Below are 22811 nucleotides of genomic sequence, written 5' to 3'. Positions count from 1 at the left end.
ACCCATCAACAGGAAGCTGACAAAAAGATTGTAGTGCTATTGCACAGAGGGCCACCACACCCCTATTAGAAAGAAGCATAGGATTTTTGTCCCAATGTGGGGAGACGCACATGACATGTAATGGTATGTCGAGCAGAAAAACTATAGCAAATATAGTACAATCTCATTTTGATAAAGGAAAATAATGCATATGTTTTTAAGATTAGAAGGGTTATCTTAGGGTGAATGACCCTTGGTCAGCAATGTCCCTGCAGTTGCTGTTATGGTTATGGCCAAGGAAGTGCTCAAAAGAGCCACACAATCTTTGGAGTCATAAAGTGAGAGCAGAAGCCATGTAGCTCTTGGTATGATATACTGATGCTTGCTTCGATCTCCTAGCTGGGGTCTAATAGGTGGTGGTGATATTTGATGGCTCTGAAAGCCCCATTCATTAAGCTTTTTAAAAAAATACTCCTCAAAGTTGTATATATGATGAATCCCTGTCTCACCACTCCAGATGGGAGAGATCCAAGTGGGACTTCTACCGTGAGTGCCAAAATGTTGTCATGAAATTCAAGCTTCATTTCTTTCTCTTCCTATATAAACACCCCCTTCCCAAATATGAATCAAATCAGTCTAGCATCATCTCTTCCCTTCCTATTTCTTGTCAGTAGGGCATTGGTGGAAGTGTGTAGGGTAGACATCCATGGGGAGAATGTGAATTTAGAGGGCCAGGGGGGAGAATTTTTACTTTGCATTGATTACTTTTGTAATGTTTGAATTTGCCGCTGGAGTATGTATTATCTTTGTAACAACAAATAAAGATTAAAAATGAATTTAAAAACTACTGCCTGACCCATTATGTCCACAGTACATTTACCTGAAGAGAAAGCCCTGATGAAGAGAGTCTCATCAAGTGTAGTGCTTAAGAACAGGAACTCAAGAACTTTGTTTCCTGGTTCTAAGTCCACCTCTTAGTAGCAGTGTGACCTCAGGTAAGTTACTGCAGACCGCACAATTTGTGCCCTGCACAACTCCAAGGGGCACCATTCACATAGGCCACAAGGAGAATGACACTTGGATGTGTGTGATGCAGTGGCACAGGAAAGCCCTGCCTCTCTGTGTATCGGCCTCCTCATCTGTGAAATGAGAATGACAGTACCCACCTTCTAGGCTTATTCTGAGTATTTGGTGAATAACCCATGTGAAGTACATGAAACAGTGGCACTGGAACATTGTAAATATACAGTGAGTGTTAGTTGTCATTACTATTACCATCTCCATCACCACCATCACCATCATGATGATCATCAAGATAAGTCCAGGAAAGGGGTCTGTATCCCTAGGTCCCAATTCAATCTCTTGGGCACAAACTACTAGCCAAGCTGTCACTCTGTTCAGAAGAAAGACCCTTCCCTTTCCCCAGGAATGAAGTACTGATTGTCTAATGTTTGTGCTAGAGAACTCTTGTTGAAGGCCTGCAGGCAATGGTGGCTACAGAGATGATGCAAATCTGGAAAGTTTCCTGAAATTGCCACAAGCCAGGAAGGAACTCTCCATGGTCCTGGTTTTATGAAGTCCACGCTGATGGCTGTCTCCATCCTGCTATGTTCTGATTATTGGCTTTGCCACGGGCAACCTCATCAAGATGCCCTTCTTTTTAAGACTTTGCCTGAACTCTGATAACATGTTGCCCTTATTAGAAATATTTTCACTTTAAAGGAAGCTTAATCCAAATTAAAATAAAATATCTCTGATGGTGGAATTTATAGAACTTTTACAGACAAAAGGGAGAATTTTGGACTGAAGGGGCTTCCAAAAAGTCCACCCTACAGGTGGCTATTTCCAGCTAACCACGAGAAACGTGTGTCTCTGTTATTCTTGCAAAAGTCTTCCTTGTGGTCTTGTAAATATGTCACCTTGAGTCATATATTCAGGAGCAGAGAGGAAGGAGATATGCACATATAGCAGAGCCTGTGCAGAGAAGGTGATGGTACCAAATCACATTCCAGAATGAAGCTAATGGGAATAAGAGGCAGAACCCTAACTTTACACCCTGAACTAATACAAAGGGAGGGAGTAGTAGGTTGTAGGGAAACTTGGAGTTGCCCCACACATTGATTTCTGGATCTGGCTGGTTACAGAGGAGACTTAAGGAAAATACAAGAAGCCAAAGTTGTAGGCAGTCCTTAGATCTCAGGCTAGGAGTTGGATGTGACCATCGGATTATCCTGACCCTGGTTGGGGGCTGGAGTGGAGGTTTGGGACAGGGAGAAATCTGCCCCAGGTCATAACCCTGCAATAGCTTCAACTGGCCAGCCCTGTAGGTCTGAGATTTGTCTCCCTAGGGATGAACTGACATGCTTTATATCACCTCCCTCACACCCTTTCACTCACTCATTCCCTCCTTCATTTCCCCATCCTTCTCCAGTGCCTGTGCCTTCACTCAACACATCTCTCCTATCCGCTACTCCAGCTGTCAGACTCCTGGGTCACCAACCACCCCTCCGATATTCCTTCCTAGTACAGGCAGACAACTAATTAGAAATGTTCTGTGACTGGAGACTCCTCCATCATCTTCTGTAATATCACTGTGTCTAGAATTATTCCATGCCTTGTATAGGTGCTATGCCTAATCTTTATAGCAAGTCAATGAAGTTTCTTGTTTTAAGACTAAAGGAATGGAGGCTTAATTCTCTTCATCTGTAAAGTGGGAAATATAAGACCTACTTTGTTTGACTACTGTGAGGCTTGGAGATCATATTAATTTTGTGCACAATATAAGACAAGGTGCTCCACACACTTAGTCTTTACACCATATCCAACTCTATTTCTAGAACATAAGCTCCTCAAGGGTCTGTAACAGTGCATTTCTTAGTTTTAAACTCACTTTACTTAAGGGAAGCTTTGCTTTTGAATAGGGTCCTCTAACAAGCTGTGGGTGGAGACCAGCAATTCATAGAGTAAGTCTCTTTTGAGATTACTTCTTTGTTATGATCTCCCAGTTTAATGTGCCAACTTATTGGGATAGAATGAGAATCATAATTATCATCATGATAATAATTATTATTTATTGAGCATCAGCTATAAGCCTGGGACTGTGCTGTGCATTTTACAAGCATGGTGATATTTAATTCAAGCAATGTTGGAGCCAGCCCAAGTTCAAGGTTGCAGAATAGAGAAAAGAGGTTACATCTGCATACCCCTAACCTCTTCCTTATACTCAGAAATTTATCGACCCCTATCTCCAGGCTCCATTACTCTTGAGGTGCATTCCTGAAATACCTTCACCATCCTGACTTTCTTGGCAGCTTAATTGCCTGACAACTTATTTGGAGCCTGCAGAAAACTCAGATCTCCAAGTGCTTCTGCCTCCCTCCCCTTCTTTTCCCAGAATCTCTAGCATTGAGTCTGAAACACACTATCAAACTCTTAATTAGATATTGACATCTAGAAATCTATAATAATACTAATAGCAGTAACTGCTTATTGAGCCCTTACTAACTATATTAGCTCATTTGGCATCGTAGCCACTCTGAGTTAGTACTATTACAATTCCCATTTTACAGATGTGCAAATGGGAGGTTAAGCCATTTCATCGAGGGTCACCCAAATAATAAATGGCAGAGTTTATAGTTGAACTTATATGTGCCTCACTTCATGAACTAAACTCCATACCCTGACACATGAGTTATCCTACCTTTCATATACCCAAGATTACTGTCCCCAAAAGAACAGAATTTCTTCAAGCACATGAGCTTTCCCATGGAGGTAGTCTAAGGTAGAGGAAAATGTGTGCATTTTCCTTTTGAAGACAGCCATGAGTTTGAAACATAGCCTACCAGTTACTGACTAATAAATATGTCTAGAGAAGACAGATATGGACCATGAATTAAGGTCACATCAAAGAAATAAGGATGAGATATAAGAAACTGGGCTATGATGGTTGAAAGTTTGTATCCCCAGGTAAGAATGTCTGCAAGTAAATTCTCTGTTCAGAGGCTGGACAAATTATAGTAAACATTACTAGAACTTCTACAGATCTGATTCTTTTCTTCTTCCTGGGAAGCTTTGAAGTTAGGTGATGCCATGTGACTAATTCTGGTAGAGATTGTAAACAGAAATAATGTGTGCCACTTTGGGGGAAATGTAGTTAAAACTCCTAAAGGACTCTCTAGCCCTCTCCCCTGCCATGGAAAACATGTGTTGAGATGCCAGAGTCACTGATGGAAGGCCATCAGATCCTGAATCACTCCTTGGAAGGAATGGCCCTGGAGGGCCCCTAAACCTGCTGCAGACTTTGCATGAGTAAAAAACAAATCTTTGTTGTGTTAAGACACTGATATTTTGAGGTTATTTGTTACTGCAGCATAACCTAATTTATTCTGATTAATGCTACTGTATAACTCATATACTCACCTGGCCTGATGATTAAAGGGTTGAGAGAAGAATGGCCAGGCAAAGGCCAGTAACTGGCAATTGACTGAGTGGGAAAGATAAGGTGTGGTCAGATTTCAAGCATAGGGACTGAATATCAAATCCTCTTGAGCAAAGAAGGAACAGCCAGGAATGAGCACCAAGAGAAAGTGCCACGTTTCCCCAAAGGGCCAAAGCCAAATACAAATCACAAAGGAAGAGGATTGGTTTTGTATTCACTGCACCCTCTTCTCAAGGTCCTATGCAAGAAGGTGCAGTTGCCTCAGCATTCGGCTTCCCTGTAATATAGTGAGCTCTTGGGAGAATGGTACCAATTCTTGTCCAGATTGGAGATCCCCCTCAGTACTTTGCTGCCTTCATCGTGTCTCTTGAGTTGGGTGGAATTCAAAAGCTTCCTGAGTTATCAAAGAAAAAGGTGCATCTTGCTTGAACTAATTCTGATTTCTTCCCTGAGTTTCCTTCCTGTAGTGCTTGAGGTTGACCTAGACATTTTCTATAGCACAAATTATTTATTCATGACATTATTTGACTAATATCCACCATCCATTTCACATTTAACCCCGTGAGGGCAGCTCTATGTCCTGAAGATTTCTGGATCCCACCATGGGATCTGGTCCATGGTAGGTGCTCCATAACAGTGTTGAATGAGTGAGTAAACAGCTGTGTGTGTGAATTCAAGGTGGGATAGTTTTGCTTCTTGCCACCTGGGTCTGTCTCCTGGATCTTTGTTTTCCAGCCTTGCTCTTTGCCAGGTCATCAACAAAAGTCATCTAATTCTGACCCTCTTTGTCCTTAAGTCTGCTGCCCTCTTTGAATTCTGAATAAAGCTCTTCATTTAAAACTTCTTTGGCTTTTCAGGACAGGAGCAGAGAGAAATGGGCCCTTCATTTAGCTGATTGAACCAACAAAGGAGAAGTTTGAGACAGAAAATGAATATAGATCCAGCTGCAGCAATTAGAGGGGAAATCGATAGAACATCATCAAGAGCATCAGACGCGTGTAAGTCAGCGTCTCCAGGGATGGGTTGGTGGAGCAGTGTTCATTTCATTTTTGTTTTCCTAACTTAATCCCCAGCAAGTGAAGAGGGATAGGTGTGGTGGATGGGGCGGAGGTGGGAGGTGCAGGGGAGGGGAGAAGATGGGCAGGACCAAGGAAAGAGGAACAGGGATCCCTTCTCTTCCCGCTACCACCCCTGCCCATGGTGTGCAAGCCAATGGTAGCAAACTGAACCTCTCACACTGCACTGCTTTGAGATTCAAGCAGGTCTGGGTTTGAATTTCTGACCACCATGTGTTACTAGCAAGTTGTACATGGGAAAGTTATAGCGCCCCCCTGAGCCACACTGTACTCACCTGTAAAATGGGCCTTGTGAGTCCTGCGACACTCAGTTGTCATAAGGAGTAAACAAAAAAAATGTATGCAAAGGCCTGACAGAATGCTGCTAGTGTTTAGTAGATGTTGGTTTCTCTAATGCTCCCTTGCTCAGCACGTGACCCAATCAAGGTACCTTTCTACCTTTTCAGCTTCTTTACCTCATATGAGGCTCTTAGCCTTTGTTGGGACACACATATCTTTGAGTCTTTAATAAAATGTAGAGGTTAAAGGCATAGATTTGAGATCAGAAAAATCTGGGTTCAAATACCCTTTCATTTCTTGCTGGCTGTGTGATCTTGAGTATGTTACACAACCTCTCTGTGCCTTAGTTTCTTCGTGAATAAAATGAGGAAAAAAATAGTACCCATCTTGTAGGGTGTGATAAGGATTAAATCACTAAATATGTCTGAGCTTTGAAGAGTGCCTGGGATACAGTAAGTTTGAGTAGATGTTTGTGGTTGTTAATAAAAGCAATGGAAGCCTCTCTAGTAAAATTCACACAAGCACGCACATGTGTGTAATCTTGTGAAGCCAATTCCCAATTCTTGTTTAGTGATTTTTGCAGGGTAGAGTCCAGCCTGGCATTCACTACTGTGCATCACCTGGCCCCTCATCTACAGAATCATAGCTGTAGGTTTATGGAGGTCCCATCTTCTCCTCTGCAAGAGGGAGCTTCCAAACTCTCCCACTGAAAATCAAAGCCATGGTTTTCAGCTCTGTCCACTTGAAAGCCTCAATGAGAGCTCTGCCTGACAGTAATTTAGGGCAGAGACTCTACTTGGGCTTGAGAGAGGGGCCAGCAGTCCAACCCCAAATTTTCAGAAGCCCAATGGACTTTGGGCTGAGTCAAGGTCAACACCCAAAGTGTTGGTCCTAGAAGCAGGAATAAGGCAGCTGTTGGTGGCCCTGATCATGCCAGGCTGAGAATGTACTATGTGGGCCCATAGGACCCACATAGCGGCTCAAAGCACAGGGAAATGAGGCAAGTCTGGAGAGAGGCATGGAGGCATCTTGGTGGAGGGGAGGCAAGACCCCAGCCAACAGATCTGCCATGATTCAGGAGTTAGAGGCAGAAGGAAACACCAGGGACTGGATCAGAAGCCTGTCAGTAGAAACCAAGCACACACCCAAGACAAAGAGGCTGTGGCTTGGGACTTGTGAGACCTATCTCCAATCCATGTGGCAGGCACGACTCCCTCTCAGGAGCCTCTGACCCCAAAGGGCTCCTACCCCACTAGTGGAAACAACTCCAAAAGACTGACCCATCTTCTCCAGATGCCCATGGAGATGCTACTCAGGGCTGCTGCTCCTCTAAGCCAGAGATCGTTGGAAAAGCCTGTGGCAGCCTGTGGGGTCAGGAGGACTCACAGCACAGAGTTGGTCTCTCAGATGTCACTATGCAAATTGGCTGGTAAGCAGGGGAAAATCTGGTTCCACCAGATGAAGCTGCCACCCTCCTCCCAACGGGCAGGCAAACCAGCTACTGGGATGGGCCATCCATGGGGAACTTTAGCTTGGATTTGTTATGTAGGGGGCAATGGAGAAGCAGGAAATGCCTGCATTGTCTGGGAGGTCCTATCCTACAGGGGGGCAGACAGTGATGTAGCTCCTGCATGAGGCAATGTCATGCACCTCATTAACCACAGATTCCAACATTTTTCCTTGGAGATAGTGGAGTGGGAAGAAGAAAAGACTTGAGCATCCACTAGGCCTGGGTTGAATCCCTGCTCTGTCACTTGTTAGTTGTGAGACTTTGGACAAGGGCCTTTATTTCTCTGGCCCTCAGGTGTTTGTTTTTTGTGTTTTTTTTATCTGTAAAATGGAGAAGAATCATATCAACTCTAACAAGGATCCAATCTTGAGTCTAAATGAAATTCAGGTGTATGTGAAGTGAGCTTACCAGAAACTGGTTGGCATAAGAATTAATGTAACATCTCATCCAGTCAGCCAGTCAGCCAGCCACCTTTCCACCCACCCATCCACCCAAGCTTAGCTACAGTTTCACCCTCTGTTCCAGTAGTAAAGCTGGATCAATACAGTGTGTATTTGAGGCCTCAGGAGTTATGTGGCTGTGCCTTCAATCCAAGATTAACACAAAATCTCTTTGTGTAGAGCAATCAATTCTCTCTACCATGAGACTGATGTAGAGTCCCTAGACTGAGACTTAGGCAAAGAGTGAGAGGAAGGACAGGCATGGGGAAGAGAACCAAGGTGGAAAGTGGCCTCCATAGAGCCACAACCTCTGTTCACAATCAGGTTGCCCTGGTGACAAGGGCATTCTGCTGGTTCCCACAGGAGCAAGGAGTAGGGCTTGCCTTTTTATATGTAGTAAACTTCACATGAGAGGGGAGGGGTAGAGGCAGGGTTATAATTATGCCACTCACTCATACCTTTATTCAACTCATTATCTGTCCTATTCAGATCACAGAGATACTTGGGACTCATCCCTGCCCTCAAACCACCAATGGTCTTATACCACCAATCACTTCACACTGGGCATCTTCTGTGGAACTCAGGTGAGTGTCTCTTTGGCTATCAGTCCTCAGCTTCAAACATAAGACAGGTAGCAATGTGACTCACCTTGAAATTAGGGGTCCATTACTGATAGTCAACACTATATATGAATTTTGCTAATTCTATCAAATCTGATTATTTTGTTCATGACATTTTATTGTCTAAATACAAAAGTAGTTCTTGATTAATTCAGAAGATTTAGACAACACATAGCAAAACACAAGGAAAATAAAAATCAGTAATTCACCATCAAGTAAAACATAAATATTTGGAAAGTACATGTTTCTAGATACACACACACACACAGGCACACAACATTTATGGAGTTATCTATATTGTTTTGTAGCCTGCTTTTCTCACTCATCCATATGTTGCAAACATGTCACTAAGTATTCTTCTATAACTTCAGTTTAATGGTTCCATAGTATCCCATAGTATGGATATTCCATAAATTGTTTAACCAATTGCCTATGGTTGAATATGCAGATTGTTTCCAGGTTTCATTAATGTAAATAATTCTTTATCGAATATACTTACACATTAATAGTTGCACATATATTTGCTTTAATCATTTAGATAAATTCATAGGAATACAATTACTAAGTCAAATACCTATATGCACATTTTTAAGGCTTTTGATAGGTATTATCAAATTGCCCTCTGAAAAGTTTGTACCAAACTACACTCCCTCCAGCAGTGTACAAGAATGCCCAATTTCCCATACTCATTGTGGAATTAATTTGCATATCTTTCGTCCCCAGTGAGGTTGAATGTTTTCTTCTATGTTTATTGTCTATTTGTAATTTTTCTTTAGTGAATTGCCTACTTATGTCAATTACCCATTTTTATGGGGGTGCTTATCTTTTCCATTTTGACTTCTGAGAGCGTAACCTATAGATCAGCCTTTTGTCTATAATATATGTTTATTACATTTTCCCCCACTGCGTCATTTCCTTTTAATTTTGCTTATGATGATTTTGACCCAGTGAAGATTTTTCTATTTAAGTAATCAAATTCATCAATCTTTTCCTTTATTGTTTTTGTTTGGAAACGCTTGAATGCTTGGTAATGCTTAGAAAGGCCCAAACACCCTAAGTTTATAAAAACATTCCTCTGGAATGTTTCTCTAACATTTTTCATGGTTTCAATTCTTTTATATTTAACTCTTTAACCTCTGAATTTTATTTTGTTGTATGTTACACAGTAATTGCTGTAACTTAAACTTTTTTCCCAAATAGTGAACAAACCCTCCCAGAGCCATGTCATCCTTTCTTTCTTAATCTGAAGCACATCTATGCAATTTAAATGATACCTGACAGCTCTGGAGGGAACAGTGATTCCTCTGAAGGGAGTAATAGATGGAAGAGAAGATGGGAACAGGATGCTTTCATCTTTGTCTCAATTGGGTCCTGCGTGTCCATCATTATTTATCCAAGAATGTTTGCAAAATACCTACAATGTGCATTCTGGAAGGTGTTGGGAATAGAGGGAGAGTAAGAGCATTTCTGCTCAGCGCTTTCCAATATCTACATCAGATGTGTAGTGGATGCTGTGGTGTGCCACCCAAAGCCCCCTGTAGGATTAAGTCACTTATTCCCCCAAGAGGTCAGGAATGTTGGCAGTGGATGGCTCAAACATCAGAGGTTTCAGAGGTGTCCTCCTTCCTTCAAAGGGTGCTGCCTCATCCAAGGTGATATGCCTTCTCCAGGGACAGCCTATATCCCATAACTGATCTGTGAGTAGGGTCAAAGACCCAATCCCCTTGCCTTAATTCTGGCCAACTTAGAAGGGCCACTCTAGTTTCGAAGTGCCCTGTAGTATCTGCTGAGATCTCAGACACAACTACCACACCTCAACTCAAACTTCCCTTCTGTCTAATCCTGTCTCCCTCATTCATTCCCTTCAGGGGTTCCTGACAGCACACCCTCCCATGCCCCCATTCCTACACAATAGATTTCCTGTGTGCAAGTCTCTATCTCCCAAGACAGGTATAAGGTCCTGGATTTTGCTTGGCTGAAAACAATGGATGGATGCAAGGTGACTCCTGGGGCCACAACATGCTGGCATGAATGAGGCTCAGTGAGGCAGGCTTGGTGCCATCTTCTTTACCTTTCTCACAAGAACTTTAATTCAGAGAGTGTATATTTCTCAAATTACAGGATGCGCTCCGAGCAAGAGAAGGACTTTTTGTATCAAAAGGATGAGCTTTAGTTTTAGAAACAGAATTATGTTTTCCAAATTCCTCTCTTAGATAAACTTATACCAATTAGGCCCGCGCTCAAGGACAACATGCTAATAAATGCCACAATTTAATTGGCTTGTTCTCACCAAACCTACCTGGTGGTGCTTCATTTCCTTGATCTGAACAAAACTGGGCCCTTGTACTTTGGACTTTAAGCATAACTAGCTTCTTCTCATAAGAATATTTACATAATTGCTTCCATTTATTGGCTGATTTTGGGCACGCACATCTGTGTGAGTGTCTATGAAGTGTGTGTGCGTGTGTGTGTGTGTGTGTGTGTGTGTGTGTGTGTGTTTATGGGAGGCATAAAGCTTGACACTGAGGACTGGATTTCTTTTCAGATCAATCACCGCAAAGGAGACAGATGTACAGCAGCTCCTCCTGAGATGTCTGTATCTAATCACATATTTTGCTTTTTTCACTTTTGGCTGCAGCAAACTCAACTCAACAGCTCCAGACAATAAGAAGATTTATTATCTTATATTACAACCAGTCCAGAGGTAGGGCAGCTCCCAGGTTGATTAATTCAGCGGCCCATAGATGTCATCAAGGACCCAGGCTCCTTTTATACTTTCTGTCTGCTATCCAAAATATCTTTGCTTTGTCTTAAGTCTGGTTCTCCCCGAAGCCTCAGCCATTTCCATGCCTCCCATCTAGACCTGCTGACATTGAGAAAAAGACAATACCTTCTTTTCCATGGGTGTGATTTCAGGAGTAAATGAATCTCTCTCAGAAGCTCTTTTGCAGACTTCCCTTACACTTTACTGTCCAGAACTGATTCCCAGTCCCTGGAAGTGGAAATGGGAATAGCCAAGACTGGTTTAGACTCATTAGGACTTACAGCCAAGGCTTCTCCTCCGAGGGACAGGGCAACACAAGGAAGGTAGATTTAGAACAAACTAAGGGTTCCATTGGGGAGGAGCAAGGCAGAGGTGGTAATGGATACTGGGGGTAGGCAACAATTATGTCCTCCATACTTACCAACTCATGTGACAAAGTGGGAGCAAGAATGTTTTGCTTTGAGAAAGAGCTTGGGAGAAGTGCCAGGCAGGGAGGAAGATGAGAGGAGAGGAAGAGGCCTCACACTCACAGGTGTGCAGGGACGTAGATTCCCTTGTGCCCAGTGAACAGCACTCACTGCTGGTCTGCTCCTCAGTAGCTGGCATCCAAGCCCTGTTTGGCATCAAACCTTGACCACATTCCCCTCTGCCTCCTTTCTTAAAGATTCTCCTATAATTGAGCAATCACAGAGAAGGGGCCAGCGGGGACCAAGATAAAGAGAGCCCTAAACAGCGGGGTTCTCTCTGAGCTGTCCACAGATCTTCAAAAGCCTTGGGTCTATCACACAAGGCCCCAATCCTTTGGACAGATCTTTAGCATAATCTTTAGACTGTAAAGGTTAGAGCAAATATTAGTAGGGATAAAAGACATCCAAAAGAGGAGGAAGAGGTCACTACAATCAAACACTGAGCTACTATGTTTGTCCCTTGCCTCTTGGCCCAGACAAATGACATGCTAAGGCATTTAAAAACACTTGCAAAGCCAATAATTGCCCAACTGTGATTTGTTGATCTTTGAGAAATCATGAAAGTCTGGTAGCCACTGAAAGCCTGGAAACAGGCAAACGTCATTCATATTTTCAAAGCCTTGGAAAGGATGAGTTCTCTAAACCATTGTCTGCACCCAGGAAAGCATATCCAGTGCTGGTAGGGGCTGGACGCTGAGTGCCCCGATGAGGACTCAAGGCTCCTGTCAGGCTGCACAAGCACATTTAGAACAAGTCATGTCATACTGACCTGATTTCATTCTTTGTCAGGGACACTTGAGGATGAGAGCAGGGACATGTGGTAGACATGAGGTCAGGCCGTGGCTGCCCCAGCTGTGCCCAGCTACACAAAACAGAATGTCTCTCAAGCCAATCTCGCTCTATCTCAGTGGTGAATTAGGTGATGCAGAAACATCTGTCTGCTTCAGGCATTTGCCTCCTGCTGGGATATCCCAGCACTACTCACTAAAAACACCAAACAAACCAACAGAGCTCCTGAGCCCAGCAGTCATGCATTCACCTATTGTCCTCTTCAGTTACTCACTCATCTATCCCTCTGCCAGACATTTATGTGTGCTCACCAAGTGAAAGGGTGATGCCAGCGTTAGAGACACAGTGAGAATAAAACAGACACAGTCCATGCCAGCATGGCACTTACAGTCCAATGGGACCTTATAGGAGGGCCACCGAATCCACCCCCTTGCATTTGGACAAGAAGAGTTCTTCTCAAACTTTGAAATACATACATCTTGTTAAAATGCACATCTGATTGAGTAGATATGGGATGGACCTGAGATTCTGCATATCTGATAAACTTCCAGGGGGAGCTCATGCTGTTCATTATCAGACACACTAATTTTCACTAGTAGTGAAAAACTAGCACACCTCATATGGCAGGATGCTAATTCTCTGTCCTAAGAAGATAAAATCCCTGCCATCTGGGCAGAAGTCTTGTATCAGATGAGCTCCACTCTCCTCCAAGTCCAGGACTTCTTCCTACTACTGACATCACTCCAGCCAACTTAAGCTTGTTTCCTGGAGGTTCCTTTGTATACACATAGACTCTCTGAGTGTCAAGGAAAATGGAGAGAGATGATCCACATATAATCAATTCTACCAATTCCCACAATCTCTTCCCCTCCTGAAGCTGATCATCACCATCACCATTATTTTTATCACCATTATTACCAAAATCAATCGTGCTCATAATGGCAAACACTGATGAGACACTTAATATTGACCAGGCATTGGTCTTAGCATGTTACACATTTAAATCTCACAAGCCTATGAGGTAGGTCCTGCTAATAGGTAGGTACATGTTAATACTCCCATTTTCCTGACTGGGGAACATAGGCACAGAGTAGGTAAGTAACTTGCTCAAGTTCAGAAAGCAAGCATAAAAACCAGGCTTCCTGGCTCCAGGGTCCATGATTTCAGTCATTTTGTACTACATTTTACCAGAAAGGCTAAAGACTTTGTATTCCTCCATTGTGAATTCCAATGGAAAGTGCCAAAGCCAAAAGGGGGAGAGCCTCTGATCCCTCTGACAGGTCTCTGCGGTGATGTAGTTTAGGAGGAGGAGGAAAAGGAGGCTGAGAACAGGCAGAGAAAAACAGAGTTAGAATGCACTGGCGGGATAGACTTGAAGTCTTGGTGAGATTAGATCTCCCTGTTAAATTGCCTGTAACTTGTGGGTGGACTTGGGGAGCCAAGGAGAGGCAGAGGTTTGGAGGCAGGATGTGGCTGTTCTTGCATAAAGATCAGGCACCAAAGAAGACCATTTTCCTGCCTCTCACAGCAGAGGCTGGAAAGCGATACAATCTGGGCATGCAGACCATGGGTACCTAGGGGTCCAGATGGGGAGTTGCCTTTCTGACTCAGTGCAGGGACAGCCCCCTAAGGGTGCCCTGTGACTAGTCTGCCTGAAAAGGTACCCCAAGGAAGGCAGCCACATATCACTTTGTTCTCTACTCCATTTTCTCCATCCCAACCTTTTTCAGTATAAAAATGATGATGCCCTGAAGGTACAGGGGACACAGGAGATGAAAACCCCATGAAAAATGAAAAAAAAAATCATTTAAAATATATTAAAGAGGCAGCTTGTTTACATTATTATTGTCCCCAAACAATTTCATAAGCTTAAACTGACTTCTAAATTTAGCCTTGGGTTTCCCAAACTCACTTTGATCCATTGGAGTAATTGACAATTACATGGAAACAAACTTCACTCTAAATGCACTACCCCTAGCTGAAGCCTCAGGAAGATCAGGCTGATAAAAGACCCATTCAATCATCCAGACCTCAGTCTGGTGCTGGATGACAGGTGAGCACAGTGGGGTGGGCCATCTGAGCCCTGGCTATTGTTGGGTTACATGATTTGGAGTGAGCCCAGTACAACCCCCAGGCTTCTTTGACATGAATGTCCAGCTCTTACTTATTCTATGCCAGGAAAGAAGATCATTTCAGGGTCAAAAGAGCCATGACTTTTCTTTCCTCTTATAATTTTTCATGTAACCCAGTTGGTGACTTCATTATTCTGGAACTCCCTTGTCCACTCTTGCAAAATGGGGGACAAAATTGATCCTGGAGTAAGGTGAAAAAAGTCTTGGCTTGTCAAGACACCCAGGGTCTCCTAGTTAAGCCATTCTATACTAGGTTAACTTGAGCCAGTGGTGTCCCCTCTCCTGATACTTGCATCCTAATCTGTAAAATAAGGGAATTGGGCTAAACAGTTTCCAAACACACTCACCTTCAATAAATGAGTGAGTATCTTGAGTGGCAAAAACTTAGGATGGGGGTGGAAGGTGGCCAGAGGTCAAATGGTGATGGGGTTTGGGCTGCTGGGATATAGACTGTGCAACTGTACTGGAGAGCAATGTGGTGGGACCATGTCGACTAAGAAAGCATATACTCTATGACTCCACGATTCCCCAGAAAAATTCTCACATCAGTCCACAGGGGACGTGCACAGGAATGCACATAGCAGCAAGGCTTGTGGGAGAGGAGTAAGAGGTCAGCTAGGTGTTCTTAAAAAGCATTGGAAGCAATGAAACCAGGTGCATGCATGACAGAGTGGAGAAAAGTTGACCCAGTGCTGAGTGAAAAGACAGGAAATATAAAAAGACCTTTAGCACAGTACCACTTCTGTAAATTAAAACAATCCTTATTTTCCAAGGATGCATAAGAATTCAAGAATACACACAAAATGTATTCATGCAGTTGCCTTTAATAAGGAGAGGATTAGTGAGAGAGGAGCACGCATAAATAAATGAAATCAAGAGTGGTCTTACATAGATCATGACATTAGCATCCCACAGAGCAAGGAGTGTATGTGATAACTTGACCTCTTGTATCTGAGATCCAAAAAAGATCCCCAAACAAAACAAAACAAAAAGCCCACGCTAATAATGAAAAGTATTCCTCACTTTATTCATGTAGGGGATAGGAAACAATTTTTTGGTTTTTTGTTCTATGTTTTAGGTTTTTTAAGCAGGAGGGGATGATAAAATTTTGTTTGGGATTTAAAATGACTTCTCAGGTAGCTCTGGGGAGCTCTCTTCCCAATAAATTGGGGAGAGAATATCTGGGGTTGGTGAGACCAGTGAGGAGGCTGCAGCCAAGTCTGGGAGTAAATGGTATGATTGAATGAAGGTCATGGCTGGGTGGGGTAGAAGAGGGGGAGATGCAGGTGAGCCTTTGAGGAAGGGATGAGCTTGTGAGCTGGTGGGTCACAGGGGAGGCTAGCTCTGGTGTAAGGAACAGTATGGACCCATCCAGAATCAGGGGCAGAGGTGGTACAAAGAGCAGAGCCTCAATAGCCCAAACTCTTTGGAAGAGCTCAATGGGAGCTCCAGAGCCAAGAGGGTGTTCCCCAGAGGCAGTGCAAAGAGATGCCCTCAAATAGGATAGCTGAAGCTGAGAAATAGGGCTAAGTACAGCATGGGGGGTAGAAGGGACACAGATGTGGTGCAGCTGGCTCACATTGGCTCAGGTATTTTGCAAGCCATTGACAGTGTGAAATTGGCCATGGTGGGAGTATTTACACAGCAGAAACCAGCAAATGCTACCAGAGTTCTTTCCTTTTCCCCAGAGAGCTGGTTAACCAGCACCCTACTGGGGGCTGGTGAGAGAGAGGCTGATCTCAGACTCTTTCCCCCAGCATCCTTCACCCACATGTGGAGGCCACAGCCTGTGGGAGGGGGGCGAGATGGACAGGCCTGGGAAGAGCTCTCCACGGCAGTGAGATGGGCACAAACAGGGCAGGCAGGGCAGACGTCTCCCTCCTGCTGGAGCTGCAATGGGGACTGGAGGAGAAGCTGAAGCACCTCACCTCATGCCCATTGGCCAATTTAAAAATTTGGGGTAGGGTAGGTGGCACCAGTCAAATGGACATAGATGTAACTTTTATTTTGTCATGTGATGGACAGTTATTAGTACTTCATTGTTGCAGAATATGTAGAACCATGACTTCTGCTTTGCAATTTCTACAGCCTTTCCTGTACTCGGGGAAATTTTTATTTTTCAAACACTCAAAAATGGCTCCCTTTTGGGAACTTGGGAGTGAAAGGAACATAGGCCCCTTTCTCCATCTCAAGTATTGTCTATAGTGACAATGATTATAATGGCATTTTATAAATGTTTCCCATGTACCAGGCACCATGCTAAATACTTCACATGCATTTTGCCCTGTGAAAATTGCTATTATTATTATTTTTTTTAATTTTTTTTTTCAACGTTTTTTTTTTATTTATTTTTGGGACAGAGAGAGACAGAGCATGAACGGGGGAGGGGCAGAGAGAGAGGGAGACACAGAATCGGAAACAGGCTCCAGGCTCCGAGCCATCAGCCCATAGCCTGACGCGGGGCTCGAACTCACGGACCGCGAGATCGTGACCTGGCTGAAGTCGGACGCTTAACCGACTGCACCACCCAGGCGCCCCATAATTGCTATTATTTTTTAAAAACTATCTTTAATTTTAATATACCATAACATGATAATTAGAAACAGGCACAACATTCAAACAAGATGAAAATACCTGAAAATATTAACAGTAGTTATATCTAGATAGTGAAAGTAAGGCTGGCTTTGTTTTTTTCTTTCTTTTTTCCCACAGTTTTATTGAGAAATAATTGACATTTATCACTGTATGAGTGTAAGACCTATGCCACAATGGTTTGATTTACATGTATTGTGAAATGATGACCACAATGGGTTCAGCTACCATGCATCTTCTCATGTAGATACAATAAAAAAGAAAAAAAAGGAAAAAAAAAACTTTTTTAGGGAGGGGAGGGTGGGTGATGGGTATTGAGGAGGGCACCTTTTGGGATGAACACTGGGTGTTGTATGGAAACCAATTTGACAATAAACTTCATATTTTGAAAAAAAAAACTTTTTTCCTTTTGATGAGAACAATACTAGTTCTCCCAATCTATAAAAGTTAAAAGCCTTTCTATTTGTGTCTTCTTCAATTTTTTTCCTTCATCAATGTCTTGTAGGTTTCAGAATAGAGATCTTTCACCTCCTTCCATAAATTTATTTCTAAGTATTTTATTGGTTTTGATGCTATTGTAAATGGAATCAATTTCTTCCTTTTTCAGAAAATTCATTGTTCATGTAGAGAAATGCTACTGATTTTTTATGATAATTTTGTATCCTGTAATTTTACTGAATTCATTGATTAAGCTTAAAAGTTTTTTTGGTTGGGTCTTTAAGATTTTTCTCTATGAAATCATGTCCTCTGCAAATAGACAATTTTCTTCCTTTCCAGTTCTGATAGTTTTTTTTCTTGTCTGATTGTTCTAGCTAGGACTTCCAGTACTATGTTGAATAGGAGTGGTAGAAGTGGGCACCGTTGTTCTGAATCTCAGAGGAAACAGTTTTGACTTTCCACCATTAAGTACGACGTTAGCTGTGGGTTTGTCATATATGGCCTCTACTATGTTGAAATATGTTCCTTGTATGCCTGATTTGTTAAGAGTTTTTATTATGAATGGATGTTGAATTTTGTCAAGTGCTTTTACTGCATCATGATTGAGATGATCATGATTCTTTTCTTTCATTCTGATGTAATGTATCTCATTGATTGATCCACCTATATTGAACCATCCTTGAATCTGAGGGATAAATCTCACTTGATCGTGGTGAATATTTTTAATGTGCTGATGAATTCAGGTTGCTAGTATTTTATTGAGAAATTTGCAACTATATTCATCAGGGATATTGGCCTCTAGTTTTCTTTTCTAGTAGCACCATTTTCTGGTTTTGGTATTAGGATAACAGTGGACTCATAAAATGAGTTTGGGAGTGTTCCCTTTTCTTCAATTTTTTGGAAGAGTTTATGAAGGATTGGTGTTAGTTCTTCTTTAAATGTTTGCTAAAATTCATCAGTGAAGCCAACTGGTCCTGAGCTTTTCTTCAGTGCAAGATATTTGATTACTGATTCAATTCTTACTAGTAATTGGTCTACTCAGAGTTTCTATTTCTTCATAATTCAGTCTTGGTAAGTTGCATGTTTCTAAGATTTTTTTCCATTTCTTCTAGGCTGTTCAGTTTGTTGGCATATAGTTGTTCATAGTAGACTCATGATTCTTTTAATTTCTGTGGTATCCATTGTAATTTTTTTTTCATTTATAATTTTGTTCATTTGGATCCTTTATCTTTTTTTCCTAGGTTAGTCTAGCTAGGGGTTTTTCATTTCTGTTTTCTTTTCAAAGAGCCAATTCTTTATTTGGTTAATTTTTTTCTATTGTTTTTGTCTCTATTTCATTTATTTCTACTCTAATCTTTATTATTTCTTTTCTTCTGCTAACTTTGGGCTCAGTTTGTTCTTTTTCTAGTCCCTTCAGGTGTAGAGTTAGGTTGGTTTCTTTGAGATCTTTCTTGATTCTTAATACAGGCTTTTATTGCTATGAACTTCCCTCTTACAGCTGCTTTTGCTACATCCTGCAAGTTCTAGGATGTTGTGTTTCCACTTTTGTCCATCTCAAGAAATCTTTATTTCCCTTTTAATTTCTTCTATGTTCCACTGGTTGTTCGGGAGAGTATTTTTTAAAAATTTATATGTGTTGATAAATATTCCAGTTTTCCTCTTGCTATTGATGTCTAGTTCCACTCCATTGTGGTTAGAGAAGATTGGTATGATTTCAATCTTTTTTAATTTACTAAGGCTTTTTTCACCTAGTATACAGTCTATCCTAGAAAATGTTCCATATTTGCTTGAGAAGAATGTATATTCTGCTGTTGTTGGATAGAGTATTCCATATATGTCTGTTAGATCCATTTGGTTTATAGTGTTCACATCTGCTGTTTTCTTATTGATTCTCTGTCTGGATGATCTATCCATTGTTGAGAGTAGGATATTAAAGTCCCCAACTATTATTGTATTACTGTATATTTCTCCTTTTAGCTCAGTTAGTGTTTGCTTTATATATTTAGGTGTTCCACTGTTGGGCACATAAATATTTATAATTGCTATATCTTCATGATGTATTGCACCTTTATCTTACATAATGACTTTCTTTGTCTCTTTTTACCATTTTTAGTTTAAAGTTGAAGCCCTGAAGACAGGGATGTGTATGTGTGCCACTGGATGAGAACAGTTGGATAGGACTGCTGGCTTGATTCCCTGCCCAAGTGAGGTTGTAGGATGGGCTCCAAGGTTGCCTAGATTCTCCAGTCAGGCTTACTAGATGGTCAGGTCTGGGTACTATACTCAGTACTAGATGGGGCTATGAGTTAGCTTTCCTGCCTTGGAAAGGCAGCAGGATGCAACTCAGTGCTACAGTTTGGGGACCTGAATCAGGCCAGAGTGTACAATGAATTTCCTGGTCAGGTGAAACCACTGATTCTGCTCTGCAGATGAAGCAGGCCATGGGCTATGCTCTCTGTTCAAATGCCACTGTACATAGGGTCATTGAATGGGTTATGGAACTTCCTGTGTGCTGTGGTTAGGTTTTCTGGTAGAATAGTCTGAAGGTTGTATTCATCAATGAGTAGGGCTATGGATCACATTCCCTGACTGGGTACAGTGGGAGAAGCAGCTTTAAAGCTGGTACAGCTCTTAGTTGATTGTCTTAACTCAAGTTGACCCACACCCCAAGTTCTCTGATTGAATAGGGTCATTGGCTTTGCTCTGCAAACTATCATCTCTGCCTGCCCAACTCTCTGCTCAGGTGCCACTGGGCCACACAGCTTCCAGAAGTTGTTTCCAGCCCTTTTGGTCAGAAGAGGCCAGAAGATATTCTTCACAGTGGGTGGGGTTATATCACAGTTCCCCCAGCTGGGTGGGAGGAGAAGGGGCTGATTGCTCAATTTCCCAAATAGACACTCTCCCAGATGCTCCCCTTTGTGCTGGAGGCAATCAACTCTGCCTGTCTGTTTCTCCACTCGAGGACTGCTGGGCTACACTGCTTCCAGGACTTGTCGTCAGCCCTTCTGGTCAGATGGGGCCAGAAGGTACTCTCCACAGTGGCTGGGACTGTGAGTTAGCATTTGTCTGACATGGGCACACACAACAGGCTCTAGGGACAGCAAAACTCCTCATTTGAGGATCTGAATCAGGCAGATCTGCTCCCCATCATGTTCCCTAGTCAGAGTACACCTCTGACTTGGTTGTGCAGATGAGTAAAGCCTATGGTTGGGATTACTTCTTGGTCACTACAGGTATGAACCTGGCCTGCCACGATCCACTTGCTGGTTGTTGCAAGCCTCTACCCACTTCTCCTTCACAGTCAGATTCTCAGTGGTCGAGCCCCATAGATTCCCCTTCAATGCCAGTGGTGTGAGATCAGAGTAAGGGCTCCTTCAAAGAGACCCACAATGCTGGGGAGGATGTTGGTTGTCCCCCCCTGGGTCTCCCACTGGAGGAGCTGGAGGCTCAGGGGAAGCCTCTTGACATGGGGCTGTGCTTGCATGGGGGAGGTGCAGTGCGGTCATTGTGTAACCACTTCTCTTACCCTTTTAATGAAGTCTGTCTTGGTCTCTGTGGTGCAGGGAGTGCTTCAGCCTCATTCCTGTGTTCTAGGATTCCCTCAATGGTGTCTTGTTCTTGAATAGGTATTAGTCATTCTTCTTGTGAGGGGAAGTAAATTCAGGAACAATCTATGTAGCCACATTGATGACATCACTCCGCACTCTGTGAGAATTATTATTCTCATTCTCTATTATTCTTACTTTATAGAAAATGAAATTGAAGCTCATAGAGGTTAAGCAACAGCTGAAGATCACACAGCAAGGAGAGGGAAGGATGGAACTGACCTTGAGTCAACTTGCTCTTAACTTTTATATCCTATTTGCCTCTTTTCCCAGATGCCCCTCACTTTGGGAGCAGGATAGAAATTTTTGTCAGACCAGCATACTTCCTTTTGTCTTTTCTACGATTCCTTCTTTCCAGCCCTGAAATTCTCCTTCTTTCCTTTTTCCTCTGATTTGAACAACAAAATCCAAGCTGCAGTCTCCCAAAGCCCAAAAGGGAAAAGACAGTATTGCCTGAGCAGGACAAGAAGTCTTGAGTCTGGCCTCACCCACAAACATTTATGTACCTAATGTGGAGACTGGCAAACACTTTCTGTAAAGGGCCAGATAATAAATACTTCTGGTTTTGCAGGCCATATGGTCTTTGTTGTAATGACTCAACTCTGCTGTTGTAGCATGAAAACAGCCAAAGACAGTATGTTAAAGACTGGGCATGACTGTGTTTCGATAAAACTTTATTTGCAAAAATAGACATTGGGTCAGATTTGGTCCACAGGTCCCAGTTGCCTTAGGAAATCAGATGAAGAGCCCAATACTACTTCAGGGGCTGCTGATAGGGAAGGCTTAGCTTGGGTTGCTGCTTGGGGCAGGTCAGCTCTGGTTGCACTTGTCACAGGAGCCCTGAGGTGTCCAGGAGTCCAGCAGAGAATCCATGTTTCTGAGGCAGGGAAGATAAATTTCAATTCATTCTTTCATCCTTTGACTCATATTTTTCTTCTAACTCAGCCCATTTATCAAGCCCTATGTGACAGGACTTCCCATTCGCTACCTCATGTAATCCTCATGCCATCCTTGTAGGGTCAGAGTCTCACTGATCAACCTTAACCCTAGACTTTTAAGCCAGATTTGCCCACCTCAACCAGGGATAGATAAACTTGGGCCTTGGGCATTCCAGACCTTCTGCCCCTTGCCTTTCCCATCTCCCAGCAAGCGTGGGCCTTTTTACTTTTTCCACTCCCTTCTCACTCTGTACCCACCTCCACCCCTATTTTTCTTGCTCCTTGCACTCTACCTTGGGAAACATTGGCTCTCTTGTGCTAACTTTGAGGGTCCCAAGGACACATGTCCCTATCATCTGGCTTATCCCTATCCTGTCTACTTATCTCTGCCACACACTGGTGCCCCCTGGAGGTTATCTGGTAATTGTCAGTCAAACAGGTGAATCTCCTCACCAAAGACCACAGAGCCAGGCAGCTGGGTTGAACCCAGGTACTCTAAGCTCAGTGCTCTGGACACCATCGGGCTACAGGGCAAGAGCAAGGGATGGCCCCAAGATCAGGCTACTGATCTCAAGGGACTGATGTTTCTTCCCTGCCCAGAGTCTGGGAGCCACTGGAGACAGAGCTCAGAGGAAATGACTTTGTACAACAGATGAGCCTCAAAGTTGATTTCTCAGGAGGAATCCCACAAGGCCCTTGAAACGTGGACATCAAGGAGAAAAATCAATCATCTTTTAAGTCTTC

Source organism: Panthera pardus, unplaced genomic scaffold (genome assembly GCF_024362965.1).
Source record: "Panthera pardus isolate Hobbes unplaced genomic scaffold, ASM2436296v1 HiC_scaffold_11, whole genome shotgun sequence".
NCBI lineage: Eukaryota > Metazoa > Chordata > Mammalia > Carnivora > Felidae > Panthera > Panthera pardus.
This window is presented reverse-complemented; position numbering follows the sequence as displayed.